Source organism: Balaenoptera ricei, chromosome 21, assembly GCF_028023285.1.
Source record: "Balaenoptera ricei isolate mBalRic1 chromosome 21, mBalRic1.hap2, whole genome shotgun sequence".
Taxonomy (NCBI): Eukaryota; Metazoa; Chordata; class Mammalia; order Artiodactyla; family Balaenopteridae; genus Balaenoptera; species Balaenoptera ricei.
The window spans coordinates 24,128,227-24,152,184 of record NC_082659.1 but is presented as its reverse complement, the minus strand read 5'-3'; the positions used below and the strand labels follow the sequence as shown (position 1 = coordinate 24,152,184).

Genomic DNA, 23,958 nt, shown 5'->3' with positions numbered 1-23,958 from the left:
AAAAATTTGATTTGACCAAATACATGACCAAAGAAACTCTTTATACTCCAACAATGACAGGTCCTACTGAGCACTTGGGGAAGTATATGAACAAAAGTGCACTGTTCCATTCCTGAATCACCAGGCAGGGAGAGCCCATCGCTCCCAAGAATAATGGACATACCAAAGCTCTGCACAGTGAGGCAGTCCTGGAATTTCTTTCCATCAAAAAGATGCTGCCCCACAGTGAAAACAATCTTGAGAAAGAAGAATGGAGCTGGAGGAATCACGCTCCCTGACTTCAGACCATACTACAGTATAGACAAAGCTACAGTAATCAAAAAGTATAGTTCCGGCACAAAAACTGACATAGAGATCAATGCAACAGGATAGAAAGCCCAGAAATAAACCCACACATTTATGGTCAATTAATCTACAACAAAGGAGACAAGAATATACAATGGAGAAAAAACAGTTTCTTCAATACGTGGCCCTGGGAAAACTGGACAGCTACATGTATAAAAATGAAATTAGAACATTCTCTAATGCCGTATATAAAAATGAACTAAAAATGGATTAACGACCTAAATGTAAGACCAGACACTATAAAACTCATAAAAGAAAACAAAAGCAGAACACTCTTTGACATAAACAGCAGCAATATTTTTTTGGATCGGCTCCTAGAGTAATGGAAATAAAAACAAAAAGAAACAAATGGGACCTAATTAAAAGCTTTTGCACAGCAAAGGAAAGCATAAACAAAATGAAAAGACAACCTATGGACTGGGAGAAAATATTTGCAAACAATGCTACCGACAAGGGATAAATCGCAAAAATATACAAACAGATCATGCAGCTTAATGTCAAAAAACAAACAACCCAATCAAAAAATAGGCAGGAAACCTAAATAGATATTTCTCCAAAGAAGAATACGGATGGTCAAGAGGCACATAAAAAGAGGCTCAGTATCACTAATTATTAGAGAAATGAAAATCAAAACTACAACGAGGTATCAACTCATACCAGTCAGAATGGCCATTGCTTAATAGTCTACGAATGATAAATGCTGGAGAGGGTGTGGAGAAAAGGGAACCCTCTGGCACTGCTGGTGGGAAGGTAAATTGATATAGCCACTATGGAGAACATGATGGAGGTTCCTTAAAAACTAAAAATAGAGCTACTGGAGGCGGAGTCAAGATGGCAGTGTGGGAGGATGTGGAGTTAGCACCTCCCCACAACTAGGGCGCCTGCTGGCCGCTGGTGGGGTACACTGATGCCCAAGGAGACAGGAAGAACCCCAAAGTGAACCGGTAGGACGTAGGGGGGCTGAGAGGGCGAGGAGAAGTGGAGGCCAGACAGGATCGATGCCCCTGAGGCCGGGGAGATCAGGAGAGGCAGGCAGGAGGGAGCGTCCGGAAGGAGCAGGAGAGGAGTAGAGGGTGATCACCCGGCCCACTTGGGCCCAGGGAGCCTGCTGAGCTCCCAGGCTGGTCCCCTGCCCTCCAAAGCTCCCTCCAGGCCACGTGGCTCCTTGGGGGCATAGGAAGGAGGCCTCAGAGATCGGGAGAGGCAGGCGGGAGGGGCCCTCCCAGACCAGAGGAGCAGAAGAGGAGTGAAGGGTGTTTGCCCTGCCCACTTGAGCCCAGGAAGCCTGCTGGGCTCCCAGGTGAGGTCCCCCACCCTCTGAGACCAGGGGTGGGGGGCACGCCTGGGCCCCTTCTGTTCCTTGAGCCTAAGCCCCACCCCCCCACAGCCCCCAGGGCCTTTTCCAGCCCTGTGGGTCCTAAGCATAGGCCCCGCCCACCACCCAAACCACACCCTTGCTTAGGCCCTGCCCTCCACAGCCAAGGCCTTCCCCCCCACCCACCTGCCTTTTCTTCTTTTCCCTCCTTTTTTTTTACTATTGTGGTACTGATGTACCTTCAAGTTGTTAAGTCATCTATATTTTTATTTTTGTATTCTTTCCAACATATCTGTTAGTTTCCTAGTCTAATTTTATTTTTTACTTTGTTATTGTTTTTGTTTTTTTTCTTTTGCCACCCCACGTGGCTTGTGGGATCTTGGTTCATGAGCCAGAGGTTGGGCCGAAGCTGCTGCGGTGGGAGCTCCAAGTTCGAACCACTGGACTAACAGAGAACCTCAGACCCCAGGGAATATTCATCAGAGTGAGGTCTCACGGAGTTCCTCATTTCAGCACCATGACCCAGCTCTACCCAATAGCCTACAAACTTCCAGTGTTGGAAGCCTCAGGCCAAACAACCAGTAAGACAGGAACACAATCGTGCTCATTAAAAAAAAAAGAGAGAGAGAGAGACAGCAAAAAAATACGTCACAGATGAAGGAGCAAGGTAAAAACCTACAAGCCCAAATAAATGAAGAGGAAATAGGCAATCTACCTGAAAAAGAATTCAGAGTAATGATAGTAAAGATGATGTAGAGTCTGAAATAGAATGGAGGCATGGACTGAGAAAATACAAGAAATGTTTAACAAAGATCTAGAAGAACTAAAGAACAAACAAAGAGAGATGAACAACACAATAACTGAAATGATAAATACACTAAAAGGAATCAATAACAGAATAACTGAGGCAGAAGAACGAGTAAGTGAGCTGGAAGACAAAAGGGTGGATATAACTGCTGAGGAGCAGAATAAAGAAAAAAGAATGAAAAGAATTGAAGACAATCTCAGAGACCTCTGGGACAACACTAAAGGCACCAGCATTCGAATTATAGGGGTCCCAGAAGAAGAAGAGAAAAAGAAAGGATCTGAGAAAATATTTGAAGAGATTACAGTCGAAAACTTCCCTAACATGGGAAAGGAAATAGTCACCCAAGTCCAGGAAGCACAGAGAGTCCCATACAATACAGGACAAACCCTAGGAAAAACACACCAAGACACATATTAATCAAACTAACAAATTAATTTCAAAGAAAAAATATTAAAAGCAGCAAGGAAAAAAAAAATAACATACAAAGGAATCCCCATAAGGTTATCAGCTGATTTTTCAGCAGGAACTCTGCAGGCCAGAAAGGAGTGACAGGATATACCTAAAGTGATGAAAGAGACAAACCTACAACCAAGATTACTCTACCCAGCAAGGATCTCATTCAGATTCGATGGAGTAGTCAAAAGCTTTTCAGACAAGCAAAAGCTAAGAGAATTCAGCTCCACCAAACCAGCTGTACAACAAATGCTAAAGAAACTTTTCTAGGTGGGAAACACAAGAGAAGAAAAAGACCCACAAAAACCAACCCAAAACAATTAAGAAAATGATAATAGGAACATACATATCAATAATAACCTTGAATGTAAATGCATTAAATGCCCCAACCAAAAGACACAGACTGGCTGAATGGATAGAAAAACAAGACTCATGTATATGCCGTCTAAAAGAGACCCACTTCAGACCTAGAGACACATACAGACTGCAAGTGAAAGGATGGAAAAAGATATTCCATACAAACGGAAATCAAAAGAAAGCTGGAGTAGCAATACTCATAGCAGATAAAATAGACTTTAAAATAAAGACTGTTACAAGAGATAAGGAGGGACACTACATAACGATCAAGGGATCAATCCAAGAAGATATAACAATTATAAACGTTTATGCACCCAACACAGGAGCACCTCAATACATAAGGCAAATGGTAACAACCACAAAAGGAGAAATCAACAGTAACACAATAATAGCAGGGGACTTTAACACCCCACTTACACCAATGGACAGATTATCCAAACAGAAAATAAATAAGGAAACAGAAGCTTTAAATGACACAATAGAACAGATAGATTTAATTGACATTTATAGGACATTCCACCCAAACGTGGCAGAATACACTTTCTTCTCAAGTGCACATGGAACATTCTCCAGGATAGATCACATCTTGAATCACAAATCAAGCCTCGGAGAATTTCAGAAAATTGAAATCATATCAAGCATCTTTTCTGACCACAACGCTATGAGATTGGAAATCAATTACAGGAAAAAAAAAAACTGTAAAAAAACACAAACACATGGAGTCTAAACAGTGTGCTACTAAATAACCAAGAGATCACTGAAGAAATCAAAGAAGAAATAAAAAAATACATAGAAAAATTGACAATGAAAACACAATGATGCAAAACCTATGGGACGCAGCAAAAGCAGTTCTAGGAGGGAAGTTTACAGCAATTCAATCTCACCTCAAGAAACAAGAAAAATCTCAAATAAACAATCTAACACTACACTTAAAACAACTAGAGAAAGAAGAACAAAGAAAACCGAAAGTCAGTAGAAGGAAAGAAATCATAAAGATCAGAGCAGAAATAAATGAAATACCAATGAAGAAAACAATAGCAAAGAGCAATAAAACTAAAAGCTGGTTCTTCGAGAAGATAAACAAAATTGATAAACCCTTAGCCAGACTCATCAAGAAAAAAAGGGAGAGGGTGCAAATCAACAAAATTAGAAATGAAAAAGGAGAAATCACAACTGACACTGCAGAAACACAAAGGATTATAAGAGACTACTACAAACAACTATATGCCAATAAAATGGACAACCACGAAGAAATGGACAAATTCTTGGAAAGGGACAATTTTCCAAGAATGAACCAGGAAGAATTAGAAAATATAAACAGACCTATCACAACTAATGAAATTGAAACCGTAATTAAAAATTTTCCAACAAACAAAAGTCCAGGACCAGATGGCTTCACAGGTGAATTCTATCAAACGTTTAGAGAAGAGCTAACACCCGTTCTTCTCAAACTCTTTCAAAAAATTGCAGAGGGAGAAACACTCCCAAATTCATTCTACGAAGCCACCATCACCCTGATACCAAAACCAGAAAAAGATATCACAAAAAAAGAAAATTACAGACCAACATCACTGATGAACATAGATGCAAAAATCCTCAACAAAATACTAGCAAACAGAATCCAACAGCACATTAAAAGGATCATACACCATGATTAAGTGGGATTTATCCCAGGGATGCAAGGATTCTTCAACACACGCAAATCAATCATGTGATACACCACATTAACAAATTAAGGAATAAAAACCATATGATCATCTCAATAGATGCAGAAAAAGCTTTTGACAAAATTCAACACCCATTTATGATAAAAACTCTCTGGAAAGTGGGCATAGAGGGAACCTACCTCAACATAATAAAGGCCATATATGACAAACCCACAGCAAGCATCATTCTCAGTAGTGAAAAACTGAAAGCACTTCCACTAAGATCAGTAACAAGACAAGGTTGCCCACTCTCACCACTATTATTCAACATAGTTTTGGAAGTTCTAGCCACGGTATTCAGAGAAGAAAAATAAAAGGAATACAAATTGGAAAAGAAGAAGTAAAACTGTCACTGTTTGCAGATGACATGATACTACACATAGAAAATCCTAAAGATGTCACCAGAAAACCACTAGAACTAATCAATGAATTTGGTAAGGCTGCAGGATACAAAATTAATGCACAGAAATCTCTGGCATTCCGATACACCAACAGTGAAAAATCAGAAAGAGAAATTAAGGAAACACTCCCATTTACTGCTGCAAGAAAAAGAATAAAATACCTAGGAACAAACCTGCCTAATGAGGCGAAAGACTTGTACTCAGAAAACTATAAAACACTGATGAAAGAAATCAAAGATGACATAAACAGATGGAAAAATATACCATGTTCTTGGATTGGAATAATCAATACTGTGAAAATGACTATACTACCCAAAGCAATCTACAGATTCAATGCAATCCCTATGAAACTACCAATGGCATTCTTCACAGAATTAGAACAAAAAATTTTACAATTTGTATGGAAACACAAAAGACCCCTAATAGCAAAAGCAATCTTGAGAAAGAAAAACGGAGTTGGAGGAATCAGGTTCCCCAACTTCAAACTATACCACAAAGCTACAGTAATCAAGACTGTATGGTACTGGCACAAAAAGAGAAATAGAGATCAGTGGTACAGGACAGAATGCCCAGAGGTAAACCCACGCACATTTGGGAACCTAATTTACAACAAAGGAGGCAAGAACACACAATGGAGAAAAGACAGCCTCTTCAATAAGTGGTGCTGCGAAAACTGGACAGCTACATATCAAAGAAAAAAATTAGAACATTACCTAACACCATACACAAAAATAAACTCCAAATGGATTAAAGACTTAAATGTAAGACCAGACACTATAAAACTCTTAGAGGAAAACATAGGAAAAACACTCTTTGACATAAACCACAGCAATATCTTTTTTGACCCACCTCCTAGAGTAACAGAAATAAAAACAAAAATAAACAAATGGGACCTAATGAAACTTAAAAGCTCTTGCACAGCAAAGGAAACCATAAACAAGACAAAAAGACAACCCTAAGAATGGGAGAAAATATTTGGAAATGAAACAACAAAGGATTAATCTCCAAAATATACAAACAGCTCATGGAGCTCAATATTAAAAAAACAAACAATCCAGTTAAAAAATGGGTGGAAGACCTAAATATACATTTCACCAAGGAAGACATACTGATGGCCAAGAGGTACATGGAAAGATGCTCAACATCACTAATGATTAGAGAAATGCAATTCAAAACTACAATGAGTATCATGTCACACTGGTCAGAATGGCCATTACCAAAAAATCTAGAAACAATAAATGCTGGAGAGGGTGTGGAGAAAAGGGAACCCTCTTGCACTGTTGGTGGGAATGTAAATTGATACAGCCACTATGGAAAACAGTATGGAGGTTCCTTAAAAAACTAAAAATAGAACTACCATATGACCCAGCAATCCCACTACTGGGCATATACCCTGAGAAAACCATAATTCAAAAAGAGTCATGTACCACAATGTTCACTGCAGCTCTATTTACAATAGCCTGGACATGGAACCAACCTAAATGTCCATCGACAGACGAATGGATAAAGAAGATGTGCCACATATATACAATGGAATATTACCCAGCCATAAAAAGAAACGAAATTTGAGTTATTTGTAGTGAGGTGGATGGACCTAGAGTCTGTCATAGAGTGAAGTAAGTAAGAAAGAGAGAAACAAATACCATATGCTAATGCATATATATGGAATCTAAAAAAAAAAAAAAGGTACTGATGAACCTAGTTGTAGGGCAGGTATAAAGAGGTAGACATAGAGAAAGGACTTGAGGACATGGGGTGGGAGGGGAAGCTGGGGCAAAGTGAGAGTAGCATCGACATATATACACTACTGAATGTCAAATAGTAGGATGGTGGGAAGCAGCTGCATAGCACAGGGAGATCGGCTCGGTGCTTTGCGATGACCTAGAGGGGTGGGATAGGGAGGATGGGAGGGAGGCTCAAGAGGGAGGGGATATGGGGGCATGTGTATGAATATGGCTGATTCGCTCTGTTGTGCAACAGAAACTAACACAGTATTGTGAAGCGATTAACCTCCAATAAAGATTAAAAAAAAAATTATAGACTTTCCATCAGAACTTGGAAATGACCTGGCAAATTTGCGTGTAGTTTACAATAAAAAAATGTTCTTCTAATCCTTGGAATGAGCTTCCCCCAAAGGCGATCCAGTGAAGTGTTCTGCATGCAGAGTATCTCATTACCTGACACAAACAAGTAGGGTACAGCTGATGTCAGTGTCTAGTGGTCCTAGGAAATAAACTGCGGCTTCTGGTAAAAAAAAATAAAATAAAAATAGAGCTACCATATGATCCTGCAATCCCATTCCTGGGCATGTATCTGGAGAAAACTCTAACTTGAAAAGATACATACACCCCAGTGTTCATAGCAGCACTATTTACAGTAGCCAAGGCATGGAAACAACCTCGGTGTCCACTGACAGATGAACAGATAAAGAAGATGTGGTATGTAATATATGCAGTGGAATATTACTCAGCCATAAAAGAGGAACAAAATAATTCCATTGGCAGCAACATGGATGGACCTAGAGATTATCATAGTAAGTGAAGTAAGTCAAAGAAAGGCAAGTATCATATGATACCACTTACATGTGGAATCTAAAAACGACATAAATGAATTTATTTATAAAACAGAAATAGACTTACAGACATAGAAATCAAACTTATGGTTACCAAAGGGGATGGGGGGGTGGATAAATTAGGAGTTTGGAATTAACATATACACACTACTATATATAAAATAGATAAACAACAAGAAACTACTGTATAGGGCTTCCCTGGTGGCGCAGTGGTTGAGAATCTGCCTGCCAATGCAGGGGACATGGGTTCAAGCCCTGGTCTGGGAAGATTCCATATGCCGTGGAGCAACTGGTCCCGTGAGCCACAATTACTGAGCCTGCGCGTCTGGAGCCTGTGCTCTGCAACAAGAGAGGCCGTGATAGGGCTTCCCTGGTGGCGCAGTGGTTGAGAATCTGCCTGCCGGTGCAGGGGACACAGGTTCGAGCCCTGGTCTGGGAAGATCCCACATGCCGCGGAGCAACTAGGCCCGTGAGCCACAATTACTGAGCCTGCGCGTCTGGAGCCTGTGCTCCGCAACAAGAGAGGCCACGATAGTGAGAGGCCCGCGCACCGCGATGAAGAGTGGCCCCCGCTTGCCGCAACTAGAGAAAGCCCTTGCACAGAAACGAAGACCCAACACAGCCATAAACAAATAATTAATTAATTAAAATAAATAAATAAATAAATGATTTGTTTAAAAAAAAAGAAGAAACTACTGTATAGCATAGCTAACTATATTCAATCTCTTGAAATAACCTATAATGGAAAAGAATCTAAAAAATAATATATAACCAAATCACTTTGCTGTACACCTGAAACTAACACAACAATGTCAATTAACTATACTTCAATTAAAAAAAATGTTTTTTTAAAAAAAGATGCTGCCCCTTCGCTGCCCTCAGGTATCAGAAAGAATGACTGAAATAAACTGCAACACCTTGAAAATATAAAAACACGAGTTCATTACGATGCTGAAAAATATGGAAAGTGAAAGGAAAAAAAAGTGACAAAATCCCCCTCAGAACAGTGATCATCAATATAGACAACCAGGCACCAATCTCTTAGGCTCAAAATCGGCAATGAAAGGAAAATAATCAACATTTATTCTGCATTTTTTCTGCCTTGGATGAACTAACTGTATTTCATAGTAAACAAATATAATTAGTAAACCCACCCTTTTTCAACCACGAATGAAGTAGTGAGGTAAAGATCAGTAGATGAAACCAGGGAATTGAAGTTGAGAGACCTTTACAGTGAAGAGATTATGCCACTGCTACCCAAATCCACAGGTCCATCTTAGCATCACCAAACGCAGAATAGCCCATACGTTAGTTACTTCATAATGCAATGCCATACGAAGCACACGGCACCACCTATGATGGTGATTCTTGACAAAAAAAGGTGAACGTGGGGGCCTCCCTGGTGGCACAGTGGTTAAGAATCCGCCTGCCAATGCAGGGGACACAGGTTCGAGCCCTGGTCCGGGAAGATCCCACATGCCGCGAAGCAACTAAGCCCATGAACCACAACTACTGAGTCTGCACTCTAGAGCCCACGAGCCACAACTACTGAGCCCGTGTGTCGCAACTACTGAAGCCCGCATGCCTACAGCCCGTGCTCTGCAGCAAGAGAAGCTACCGCAATGAGAAGCCCGCACACCGCAATGAAGAGTAGCCCCCGCTCACCGCAACTAGAGAAAGCCCGCACACAGCAATGAAGACCCAACACAGCCAAAAATAAATAAATAGAAGAAATAAGTTTAAAAAAAAAAAAAAAAAGGTGAACCTGAATTTAACCATACCTTTCAAATCTAATCAAGCCTTTCAGTTTGCAGTAAGTAGAAGGAACAGAGGAACAAGTAAAAGGACACAAAGAAATAAACAGAAAAGCTCAGCAGGATGGTTTTTTCTCAGGAAGGCTGATGCTTTTTTCAACAAGTCAATGGCATAAAAAAGAGAGAGTGCGGTAAGGGGACTGTTCTAGATTAAAAGACATTTAAGAGACTTAACTAAATGCAATACATTGACCTGGTATGAACAATTGAACTGTAAAGAAGACTTGATTTACAGATTTTAACATCTGTGATGAAAAGCCATACAAATATACACATGTTGATATTGATATAAATGGGATTATGTATTACGTGATGCTCTGATACCTGCTTTCATTCTCAGCTCTAGGCCTCATTTCTGCATATCAATAAATATACAGCTGATCTGTAACAATGGATTACCCTGTATCAAGGCTCTTTTCCTTGGGGAAAAAACAAGTAGAAGTGGTGGTTGCTTGGAGCGTAAATGAAATGAAAAATGTCAGGCTCGAAGCCCGTGCTTTGTCACCCTCCTCTTCATTCCACAATGTGTGCAGCTACTAGGATTTTAGCTGTCCTGAGAAGCAACGGAGCTGGAGCCAGAAGAAGCTTCTCTACTTGAACAAAACAGTCTAATCAGTGGCTGAGGGTGGAGAAGTGTCTTTCTGTCTTTTAATTAAATATCTCTCAGGAGGTCAAGGAGCTCACCCTGGCCAAACATGAACAGTTCTGTACAGGAAATTATGGTGTGTTCCTGTGACGATTTTCTCACTTGAGTTGAGCAAACATTTGAGGGGAGGTGAGATAAAAAGTGGAGTAAGGTCCAGTTCTGCTCTTGAGATGTTTACACTTTAGTAGGAGCAATAGGCCTGTAAGTGACTGAGACAGAAAGAAAGCAGAGCAAAACTGAACGTATAGAAAACGCTGTGTGCAAATGATGAAGCTGATCATGAGGCATCGAACGCGGAAAAGACCCCCTGGAAGCCGGCTGACCTAGTAGATGAAGGTGAGAAAGACTTCAGAAAGCAGAAAACGTGCACAGCAATCTAAAGACTGAAGGGATGGCTGGCGTGCGGATGAAGACGGTGAAGGAATGGCATGGCAGGGGCCACAGAGGAGCTCGAAGTCTGCTGAGGAAGAATGGTGCACAGGAGAAAACAGAGGGCGATCTGCTGAGGAAGAACGGTGCACAGGAGAAAACAGAGGGCGATCTGCTGAGGAAGAACGGTGCACAGGAGAAAACAGAGGGCGATCTGCTGAGGAAGAACGGTGCACAGGAGAAAACAGAGGGCGATCTGCTGAGGAAGAACGGTGCACAGGAGAAAACAGAGGGCGATCTGCTGAGGAAGAACGGTGCACAGGAGAAAACAGAGGGCGACAACGCTGGACGGGGGTTTGGGCCACTTCAAAGGAATCCAGGTGAAAGGTTCTGTTCTGTGAACAGGAAGAAACCGCTTTAGGTTTTTTTTTTTTTTTTTTTTTTTAACTCCATCACAGACTACATCTCTCCAGCATCTCAGATAAGCATTTATAGAAAAAGCAAACTAATAAAGAAGTATGGATTAGGGGACTGAGGTTTAAAACCCCATTTCACAGATTCTGTTGGTCAGAATTTCAAGCACAGGTCCTCTGCCTCTGGTCTCACAAGGCTGAGATAAATGTGTTGAGTGAGCTGTCATCTCATCTAATCTTCCATGCCCACACATTTGTGGTAGATTTAGGCAACCGAGTATGATTTTTTTTAAAGCTGTCATTTAACTGAGCCACTACCATGTGCCCAATACAGGCACATAAGTACATAATCACTGACCTTTCATCACAACTGTGCATGACAGTATTATCCCCATTTGATAGATGGGGGAAAGGGTGCAGAGATAAGTAGAATGCTGTTTTGTTTTGTTTTTTTCTTCCTGATAAGCAGAGGAAGATTCTCTCTGGCGGTTCTGCCTACCTTTTGTCCATTATCCAGAAGCCTGAATTTAATTGGAAAGGAAAGCTTTATTAAAAAGTCTCATTACCCACAGACAAAGAAAACAAACTGATGGTTACCAAAGGGGAAAGGGGGTGGGGGAGGGATAAATTCGGAGTTTGGGATTCGCAGATAAAAACTACTGTATATAAAGTAGATAAACAATAAGAACCTATTTTGTAATAACCTATAATGGAAAATATGAAAAAGAGTATATAAATATACCTATACATATGTGTATATATGTGTACACATACATACACACACACCCCCCCCATCACTTTGCTGTACACCAGAAACTAATAAAACATTGTAAATTAACTATACCTCCCTCCCCTCCCCCCCACCCCACAAAAGTCTCATTACCCTGTGACTCTAAGGATTGGGGTGAGGCATGTTTGTATAAAGAAAATGCTGTGATGAAAACATTCCCTGGATAATTTAAATCACCTGCAGCTTAGGAACCCATCTCACAGGGTTAGTGGCTCCTTGGCAACTTTACAAAAGAGATAATTTGCTGCATTTAATTTCTAAGATATACAGATAGTATGTTAAATAAAAATAGTTATATTATTAAAAACCAATGAACATGAGGAAAATACATGTATATTTTTAAAGCTCTTAAAATGCCTTAAGCCTTTGTGCTTAAAAAATTTGTAAAGCTGTATGTTAAAAAATACAAAGGAAATACAAAAGAGTTTAAGAGCGTGTGTCTTTAGGTTTAGGAACTCAAAAACATTAACTTTTAAAAACTCCCTTTCTATCTTTTCCAAGTTTCTTGAAATGAGCTTGTATTGCACTTGGTAAAGGGAGTGTGAGGGGGGAGGAATAAGCATTTCTGAAAGGTACTCAGTCCAGGCCTATATGAGGTTCTCTGAGAATGAATGGGTGGCATATCATCCAGTTGTTCAAATCACCACTTAACGCAGTTATTCTTGGGCTGGTCTCTAGACAATAAGCAGAAGAAGTAGAAGGTCCTCTCACAGCCGAGGCTGGCATAGGAGCCTGCAAGGTCCCAGGCACTGCAGGGGCGATGTTTCCCTCCAGTCTAGCTCTGAATGGCTTTAGCTGCTGAAGCCAAACAATCACCTGCCCCAAATTGATAGTAGTCTTCTGGTAACTGCAGATCTCCATGCCCACTCTATCCAACCAGGAATAAAATATTAACTTTAAATGTTTAAGACCAGTGTTTTCTAAACTTAAGTTTCAATACCCCTTTACACTGGTAAAAACTACTGAAGACACCAAAGAACTTTTGTTGCTGTGGGTTATATCAATTGATATTCACCATATAAAAAATTAAAACTTAAAAAAAATTAAAACCAAACCATTACACATTAAAATAAATAAGATATATTTTGTGAAAAACATATTTCAAAACAAACAAGGAAAAACTTAAATTCTACATTTTTGCAAACCTCTTTAGTATCTGGTTTAGTAGAAGACAATTTGCAGATGACATGATGCTATACATAGAAAATCATAAAGATGCTACCAGAAAACTATTAGAGCTCAGCAGTGAACTCGGTAAAGTTGCAGGATACAAAATAAATACACAGAAATCTGTTGCGTTTCTATACACTAACAACAAAAGACCAGAGAGAGAAATCAAGGAAACAATCCCATTTACCATTGCATCAAAAAGACTAAAATACCTAGGAATAAACCTACCTAAGGAGGCAAAAGGCCTGTACTCCGGAAACTATAGGATGCTGATGAAAGAAATCGAAGATGACACAAACAGATGGAAAAACATACCATGTTCTTAGATTGGAAGAATCAATATTGTCAAAATCACTATACTGGGGCTTCCCTGGTGGCGCAGTGGTTGACAGTCTGCCTGCCGGTGCAGGGGACACGGGTTCGGGCCCTGGTCTGGGAGGATCCCACATGCCGCGGAGCGGCTGGGCCCGTGAGCCACAATAACTGGGCCTGCGCGTCTGGAGCTTGTGCTCCGCGGCGGGGGGGGGCCGCGGTAGTGGGAGGCCTGCGCACCGTGATGAAGAGTGGCCCCCACTTGCCGCAACTAGAGAAAGCCCTCGCGCAGAAGCGAAGACCCAACGCAGCCAAAAATAAATAAATAAATAAATAAAAATTTATCCTTCTATTGAAGTTTATAAATAAATAAATAAATAAATAAATAAATAAATAAATAAATAAATAAATTTAAAAAAAAATCACTATACCACCCAAGGCAATCTACAGATTCAATGCAATCTCTATCGAACTACCAATGGCATTTTTCACAAAACTAGAACAAAAAAATCTTAAAATTTGTATGGAGACACAAAAGACCCCGAATAGCCAAAGCAATCTTGAGAAAGAAAAATGGAGGACTTCCCTGGTGGCGCAGTGGTTAAGAATCTACCTGCCAATGCAGGGGACACAGGTTTGAGCCCTGGTCCGGGAAGATCTCACATGCCGCGGAGCAACTAAGCCCGCGAGCCACAACTACTGAGCCCGCGAGCCACAACTACTGAAGCCCGCGCGCCTAGAGCCCATGCTCCGCAACAAGAGAAGCCACCGCAATGAGAAGCCCACACACGGTAACAAAGAGAAGCCCCCGCTCACCGCAACTAGAGAAAGCCCGCACGCAGCAACAAAGACCCAACACAGCCAAAAATAAAATGTAAATAAATAAATAAATAAATTTATAAAAAAGTGAAGAATACAGTGATTACTAGTACAGTTTGGTGCCACTGTCTTGACATGTACTAAGGTGCCAGTAGTTGTGTCTACCACTACACAGTGAGAAAAACAACTCTTCTCATGAGAATAGTTTAGACCTTGTGAACTCCCTGAATGGGTCTTGGAGACCAACCAGGGGTTGGTAGACCAATACTTTTGAGAATTGTTGTACAAGAAAAAGTGTCTCTGTATTTGAGGATTACAAGTGTATGAAAAAGCAGAAGAAACAGGGAGCCTGCATCAAACTTTAACGAAGAAAGAGATGCTTTCCTTTTAATGAGCAGGTAAAGAGGGTACGTGGCCTTAAAAGAACCAAGTCTGTGGTGTCTGTTTCTTCTGCACTGTACCAGTAAATTAACTCCCTTTATTCTCTCATTTCTCTGCAGAGGTAATGAATAATATGAGTTTACAAAACACTAAAGTTGGGTCAGTTATTTGCATTATGAAAGAATTCTGTGATTTCCAAGGAGATGTGACTTCCTGAGTTCTTAAGGCATTTGTGTATAGCTGATCAATGATTAGATAAACAAGAAACAGAAATTGAAAGCAAAATCTTAACATCCATTGCTAATCAAAGATAGGCTCTTCATTAAATCATAATGTAAATAAATTGGATCAAATTAGCTGATCTACTGATATTGTAGTAAAATACCTCCCATATAAAATAAGATATATCTATATGGAAACCACTCTTACCAAATCCATTGCCTAACATTTTAATATTACTGTTACATTTAATTATTAAAATTATTGCAATTACACACATTAAGCAACAACTAGGAATATGTGCAGGTTTGAAGAGAAGAAAGAGATGGAAGCGAGTTGTAAATCTTGGTGAGGCTCAGTAAGTGATTCTTCTTTTTAAAAGGAAAACAATACTTTTACTTTTTCAGAGTGGGACATATGTGGAAATAAACATTAGTTTAGGTCTCTGGTTTCTAAGAGTATTTTGCTGTCCTTATTTACTGTAGTTTTGTTCCACGGTTTTATTTCTCAGAATGTCCAGGGGCCTAGGTGCTCTTATATATCCTGAGTGCCAAATACATGTCCTGACTCATAACAATCGGGCGTACAAAATGCCTGTTAGTATTGCCGGGGTGAAGGTGTTCAGTGAGTGCTCAGTGGGTTACTCAAACATTATGGAGTCTCAGTACACAGAATGGAAGTCACTGGCATGTTTCATTGAACATCACTTCTGACAGCTTCAAACTGGTCCAGAGCAAGGACAGAAAGCCTTGATGGTCCCCACTGCAGAGCTGCCTCAGAGGCAATGGGTGCTTGAGTCAAGTAAGCACAGTCAAGCACAGTCTTGCAGGCTCAGCTTTTATACTCCGATGTCCTCATCTCCTTTCCTCTCAGCAGCCGGCCGCCTCCTGTTTCCTCCTTGTGTCCATCTCCTGACCTTTACTACTTTCCTTTACTACTGCTTCCCAATGCCTCTGACTGCCCCAAGACTCCTCACTACTGCTGTCTTTCTCCAGAACTTCCTCTTCACCCTTGGGCTCCCTCCCATCAAAACCCTTACCAGCAAGGACTGGGTTAAGCAAAACAGGCGAAACAATGATTTGTGTCCTCACCATCACCAATTCCTCTCCCATAATCTTGGTGGAAGGAGTGGGTGGAGAGGAGGACGGCGTCAGTCCTAAACACGCCACCTCCCTAAGGTATTTCCAGTGGCATTCTGAGTCAAATTTGGCAAAATTGGGGCAAGTGCCTTCTTCCCACTACCCATTTTCCTTCTCTACATAAAAGATTGTATGGTGTTCTGCTCCCTTTCCTGTCTTCCCAATGCAGCTTCCTAGAGCTTAAAGAAGGAGAGTCTGCCTTGGTAAAGTGTGAGACTATTGTGTTCAATGATCTCCATTCTCTCCCTACAAGTTAATTTAGAAAAAATTCCTTAGCCTGGCACTAAAGGCTCTCACCACCACGCCCATACCCTTCACTTATAAAGAGCCTTTAAAAATAATGCTCTGGTTTTACAATCCTGGATGGAAGGATGTTCAGGAGGTAAGTGAGAAATGATAAAGACAGCATGATCATATGTTGTAACCAAACTAAACCAAACAACAACAACCTGCCACACTCCGTATTTTTTATGCATATATATGTATATAGAAATGTACATAGAAAGATACACAACAAAATGTTAACAGTGGTTATTTCTGGACAGGAGGAAAATCTATAATTTTAACCCTTCAAATTTCATTTATGGTCTCCATACTTTTATAACTAACAATAAAATGGGTCAGGTATAATCATTTTAGAAAATGAAATAAAAATACAATTTTATAAGTTTAAGTGTAAATAGAAGATTCAAGAAAAAAGGATGGGCCGATTTCTCAAATGCAGGTGGGCTCAGATTGTGATCATATGATCATCATACTTCTGTCTCCAGGGATGGTCCCTAAAATAGACTGAAACCTTTGATCTCCCCAAATAACAGATCCAATATCCAGCTAGACAATCCCTCAGTTCTGTGTTAGTTTTACTTTAAAAAAAAATACTGCAGGACTGGGTCTCTCAATTCTATCTTTTACATAAAGAGCGGGCAAGGTTTCTTGCTGATCTGTTCAATCGCTTTGAAAATTAAAAGTGAAAAATTTCCTGCAGATTGTGTATCAGCCTCTTGGAACTTTACAAAGAGGCACCACTTATAGAGCACACTATCTACTTAACCATAAACCGGTGAGTATTTATGCTGGTTTCATACTATCAGTTTCAAGGAGTGGGCAGGTGAGGTCTTAGGACCCCAGACAATGTAAATAAAACAGGGCTGTATCACACGCCTTTCCACCCATGCTCTTTGCCATTTCTATCTGAATGATCTGAAAAGCCTCCTAAGTGACCTGTGTGCATGTCCTCCAAGTATAAACAAAGAAGTCAAATATCCTGGCTGACGATGCCATTATTTATTGAAATAAAATACATAAACTGTTAAAAAGTGGTCACTCTTATTTTCTGAAATAATGACTTAGAATTAACTACACCAAAACTAAATAAAACTGTCCAGTAGTTCAAGTTGGTCAACTACTTAAGAATACATTTTAGAGTTAATGGACCCTGGCCATCCAAATCTGATACTTTAAAGAGTTATAGTGAAGCCTGATTTTCACTAAGTAGTGACCTGCCCTGAAATCTTGCCCTTACAACTTGATGCGGGTCTCTGGGGTCTTTAATAAACCTTCAGAGGTTTGATTTTAAAGTACCTCCTAAGGAATATCTTAAAAACAGTGATAGCCAAAAGCACCTGTGGGCTGTAAGTTAGGTAGTATGGTATGGTGAGACCAGCAGTGGGTTTAGAGCCAATTAGGTTAAAAATGAGCCGTGTGACTTTGGGAAGGAAATTAAGTATTTTACACACAGTTCTTAAGGGAATAGCATAGTTGCTCAATAAATGTTTGTTTCCTCTCTTCCCATGCATTTAATAAAAGCCTACGGATCAATCAACCACCTGAATTCCAGCAGCTCAGGAGCTTGCTGGACTCACTTGAGACCTCAAGATAGTTAAGAAAGATAGCCCAACAGACATGTCTACCACCACTCCTCTGGTTTCTAGCAAGGTATCTGTGCCACCTGAATACATAGTGCCCTACAGTAAGTGCAACACAGAGAGACCGTGTGAAGGGTTGTGAGAGCCAGATATTACTTCTGCCTGTTCAATCTCAGTGGGCATCAGAACTTTGCCCCAAAGACAAAGAGGTGAATTAAACGATTTTGAAATTCAAAAATCAGAGATACACTTTCATTCTATGCATGCTAAAGGCATGGAAGGATAGACACCAAAATGTTCATGGTGATTGTCTTGGGGTGGTAGAATTTTAGTGACTTACTTTCTTCTTTATATTTTCCTGGACTGCCTAAAAATGTTTTTCCTCTCAGAAGCATGTACTTTTACCATCAGAAAAAACTAAAACTATTTGCATCATGAAACATACAACACAAAAATGCAAGGGAGCTGCTTTTCAGAGTAAAAACAAGTTTTGCCCTCCTCCCCACAGAACACCTGCAACTTTGTCTTTCCCTTGCCTCCCCCTGCCCAGCTTGGTTAGGTCTTCCTCAGGCCCAGTCGCCATCTTTCTAGATGATCCCGCTCGAGGACAGCAGGTGTGGGATACACAGCCCCCGGTCCTGGTGTCCTGGTGGCACTCGGGTCACTTTCAGAGCAGGGGCGGGGACTATAAAGACACCCTTGGGGGCTTCCCTGGTGGTGCAGTGGTTGAGAATCCGCCTGCCAATGCAGGGGACACGGGTTCGAGCCCTGGTCTGGGAAGATCCCACATGCCGCGGAGCAACTGGGCCCGTGAGCCACAACTACTGAGCTGCGCGTCTGGAGCCTGTGCTCCGCGACGGTGAGAGGCCCGCGCACCGCGATGAAGAGTGGCCCCCGCTCGCCGCAACTGCAGAAAGCCCTCGCACAGAAACGAATACACAACACAGCGAAAAATAAATAATAAATACATAAAAAAAAAAAAAAAGACACCCTTGGTTTCCCAAGCAGCACACGCTGTGCACGCTACCCTGGAAAATGCAGGCATGCTGGCTCAGTTCCCTGGGCACAGGGAGCTTCAGTCCAGGCCCTGGAAGGCCCCTATGCCACACAGGTGATGGCTAAGAGATTTCATATTTGCTGGGTGTTGTCCCTGGGAGGGCACTTGCCAGGTACTTTAAAGGCTTTTCTGAACTTTCACAGGATCCCTTCAGACATAAGTCAGAAAGTTCACTTCCCGAAGGCTGGGGTCAGTATTGGACAAATGGGAAATTCCAGTGGTGTGGCAGGAAAACTGGGAAGTGGTCTGATTATTCACCAAAGGCTTATGTGCTTACTAGGTGTTTAAAAGGATCACTCTTATAAAATAAAATTTAAAAAAAAAAGAAGCCATTAAGATAATCCAAATATAAAAAATAAAATAAAATAAAAGTATCACTCTTAGAGAGCACTGGCTTTCTTTGGGGGGAGGAGATGCGTGTGAGGCTAGGGTGAGGGAGGAGAGTGAGTAGTAAGGAGAGCTTAACTTTACAATTCCTTGCTCTGCTGGTGATTCTCAGAAATGCTTGTGTATCAGAATCACCCGGAGAGCTTTTAAAATTACAGAGCATAAGTCCTGGACCAGACCCGCAGAATCAGAATGCTCAAGGCTGGACTACAGGGATCTGAATTCTACAAAGTTCTATAGAGCCTTGTGATATTTGCTCCATAAATCTGAACTGAAAAGGGAGGATCTGTCTGACCTAAGGGCTCTGTTGAATGTTGGCTGCTTCCACCTTCTAACGGCATTAGAATACGGTATGCCGCAATGTAAACAGATCAAGAGCATTTATTCAATTAAATTCAATATGTATTATGACAAAACTTACCAAATTAGACACTTGAAGTATGTGCATTTTATCATATCCCAATCATACTCATTAATACTGTGAATTTTAAAAGTTCCAAATGAAAAAGCAGAAAATGAAATCTGTGGCATCTTAAAAAATTCCACGTATTTTTCTAGGTGCTAGGATATTGGGTATACAAAAAGCAGAAAAACTACAGGTCTCACAACAAGAGACAAACATACATTCTTCTATGCACATATTAACAATCACTGAGTACTCACTATGTGGCCCCTCTTCCAACTTTTACATTTGTCAATTAATTAATCCTCACCACCGTACGGGTATGTTCAATTATTGCCATTTTATAGTTGAGAAGACTGAGGCACAGAGAGGTTGTCATTAGACCAAAGTTACAAAACTAGTAAGTGACTGGCCAGAATTTATTAAATCCAGGCTCTATCGCTTGATGCATTAGACTGCTCAGGCTGCTGTAACAAAATACCACAGACTGGGTGGCTTAAACAATAGAAATTAATTTCCTCATAGTTCTTGAGGCTAGAAGGCCAAGGTCAAGGTGTCGGTAGGTTTGGCTTCTCCTGAGGCCTCTGCCCTTGGCTTGCATGGCCCTCACATGGGCCTTTCCTCTGTGTGAGCACATCCCTTATGTCTCTTTTTCTTTTTCTTCTTATAAGGTCACCAGTCATATGACTAGCGTCCCCCCTAATGGCCTCATTTTAATTTAATCACCTCTTTAAAAACCTTATTTCCAATATGGTTACATTTGGAGGCAACGCCCAACTGGGAGGTTGGGACTTCAACATATGAATTTGGGTGGGAGCGACACAATTCAACCCCAAACAGCTGATGACCGTGAAACCTCAAGGAAGTTACTGAACCTTCCTAGGCCTCAGCTTCTTCACCTGTAAAATAGTACTACTGAGAATCAAAGGAGATAATTCATGTAAAATGCTTATTAGCAGAGTGGTGTGACACACAGTATCATTTTAAAGATGAAGAAAACAAAACTCAGAGACCGTGACTCGCCCTGCATTCATCTCTAAAGCAGAGTTCTTACACTTCAGAACACTATTTTCCTGTATAACCAAATGTACAATCCAGCACAATTTTATATAATTTATAAATTTTATACATCTCTTAACTTCCTGCTTTTTCACAGTATTTTTCTTTATTACATAAAAGGGAGTAAGAGAAGGAGAAGCTCAAATTAGTAAGAATTTAGTTAGGGAAGTATACTACTTTCGTGGGATTGTATATGAATGTCATTCACCTTTTCTCCTAATTTGTAAAGACAACTGGCTATAACCACCCAGTGATGACACCTCAGAAGATCAAAACCTACTTTTAACTATCAGGAACGAAAAGCAACTCATTTTTTTGTAAAAAATTAGGATTGTCCTTTACATTTGCCTAGTACTCTACATATATTAACACCCATTTAATCTTCAACACAATCTTATAATATCGTTGTATTTAGCTCTCATAACAATCACGTGAGGAAGGTATTATTCCCATTTTTCAGCAAGGGAACAGGAGCACAGCAAGGTCAAAGGTTTTTCTTTAAGTTGCAATACCTGGTTTTCTCATCTTTCATGCTTGGCACAGAGCAGGTGTTCAGCAAATAAGGCAGTCTGACTTGGGGCAATCTAGACTAAGCTGCAAGGCATCTCATTTATATCCTTTATATGGGCCAAGTTTCCTGACAACTTTGATCACCACCAACCCCTTGGATTGACAGCTCTTTTAAGGCAGAAACCACGGTCCCCTTCTTCCCCAGTGTCTAACACACCTGGTGCTCATTTAAGTTCAATATTTGAGAAATGAGAGTTCGAGTAAATATTTGTTTGTATAATCGAATCCTAGCACATTCCTCCTTTAGTGATGGCAATGAGTACTTTTCAGCCACCATCATACAAAAAACATCAACAAAAGGAAGCATTTATAAAATCTCTCTCTCATGGCCTGAAACAGAGAAGCCTACAGGCCTTTTCCAACCCCCAAATCCTATGATTCCATCATAGTCTGTCTACTCCTGATAGGTAGTTAAACTCACCACCTCTAGTACCAATTATGGGCACAATGCAATTGGATTCGCCAGTACAGAACCACTACAATGTTCTTTCTTAGTTTGTGGTGTGCTTCAGGGAAAACAACAATTTTGCATATGTGACAGAAAAGTTCACAATTTCCAGAGGTAATTGTAATGGATGATAAGGTCGATCTCAGTGGACGGTGTAATTGCTGTCCGTCAAGGCCCCTATGTCATAAAAAGGAGCTATATTGAGAGAAATCAGGCCAACTTATTTTCTCAAGAATACACTGGTGTTTGCGTTTTTTTTAAAAAAAAAAAACACTTCAAAGTCTGTTTGGCCATGAGCAGTCAGGCAAGTTTTGACCCTGCCATGGAAACTATCTGACCACTTCTGAGCGGTTCAGGACACAGGGAAGGGTGGTAGGCGGAGCCGGCCAGAGCAGCGCTCTAAACTCTGCTCGAAGCTCTCCTGTAACTTCAGGGACTTGTGGGTGTCCAGTTTGTTCATCTATCTTGCTTTCATGTACCCTACTGTGAACTGGCATCACCTCTCTGGCTAACTACTTCACAGCTGTTGTAGCAAATTTAGGGGGGAAAAAACCAAAAACCAAACTCTCAGAAAGAAAAAAATTCAATAAAGAACTGAAAGGATAAAAGTATTGCCAGCATTACACTTCCTGTCTGAATGTTTTCAAAATACTCTGAGATGTGAAGCAGGCAAATTCACTAAGTAAAGAGTTACTCTAGGTTGTCTTTTCTAAGTAAAAGTATCCTACAAATACTCTTTTCTGATGCCTTAAAGAGAAAAGAAATTTCAGAAAGAAATGAAGAGGCATACAAATGGAATAATTCTGCACATAGCCAAATTAAAATACTCAATTTATCGACATCATCACTAATAAATATTTACTAAATATATGCAATGTACAAAGCACTGGGCTAGATGCTGTTTAGAATACAGAATTAGTAAGAAATGTCCATACGTCCTCCTGTAGTACAACTGTACCATAAGATGAAACTTTTGTTTAGATTTCCCAAATAAACAAAGGTTTTAAGTTTCCCTAGGACATGGAAGAACAAAATATTTTTTTTCTCCATTATGATTTCCTGGCTTCATAGAAAAACTGTAGAACACACCGAGGGAGAAACTCTTCTTTTATCTATTAGTTTCCCCTGATACGCAGCAGCTTTTCAAGAGCGACTGAGCTACAGAATGACTGTAATTTCCACAACAACCCGATTAAATCTGACACGCACATGACACGGGGGAGAAAGGAACCCATGTGCCCTTCGATTTCAATAAGAAATGTTGAAGCATATTGTCAAGGAAGGCAGGAAGAAGATCAAGATCATGTGGCTTAGAAAGAAGATCAAGAATGATAGGACGGAAACATTCCAAGTAACAGCAAGGCACTTGGGATTCCTTGAATGCCCTGCCGTATTCAATCACATACGGCCATGCACTGAAAGGAAAAGCTAGGGCCTATCTCACGCCTCACTTCTGCTACTGATTGAGCTTGAGAAAGAAAATTAAGACAACATTTTCAAGTTACTCAATCAAAGGCAGAAATTGTAGCCTGGACATTTAAGGGAATAAGCTCATGAGGTGGGGTAAAAGACTTGTTTTGCAATTAGTCAGTGTCTTTACCCAATTAATTTAAAACAGGAAGCCCCGAATTTTCTTAAAGCTTTACTGGTATTAGTTTGTTAGAACTGACTATTCTACTATATAAATTCTTTGTGTATGTTTACTTTCCCTCCTAGATTTATGGCCAAACTGTTCTCAAACACAGAACAAACTTATTATCTGCTTCTTTCATATTTAATATTCTATTTCCCTGAAGCCACAGAACTGATATTCTTCAACAGATGAAGTAAAGTGAATGCTGAGAACCAGCACTCATGGTCCAAGGATGGGGAAACGAATGAAGATTTAAACCCCAAGGCAAACAGGGCATACGCACAATAAGGTCAGATCACATTAAGGAAATCTACAGCACTTAAAACGAAATTTTGTAGTAACAGTACTGATCAAGCTGAACCACCTTTTGGGACAGCCAATCATGAACAAGATTGCTGTATTTGGAATTCAGACAGCAGGAAAAGGCAGTGCCTTCTCAGAAATGGAAAATGACACTCAGCCAGCTCTATGTCCCATGGTGTAATCTCACATAAAGTACTTGAACAA

At 40.5% G+C, this 23,958-nt stretch overlaps 1 protein-coding gene across 3 annotated transcripts in view; it reads right to left on the bottom strand.

Moving 5' to 3' along the window:
- Positions 1-23,958, bottom strand: part of RBPMS (RNA binding protein, mRNA processing factor) — a 181,325-nt gene that overhangs the window by 44,651 nt on the left and 112,716 nt on the right. The gene's annotated exons all lie outside the window — the stretch shown is intronic.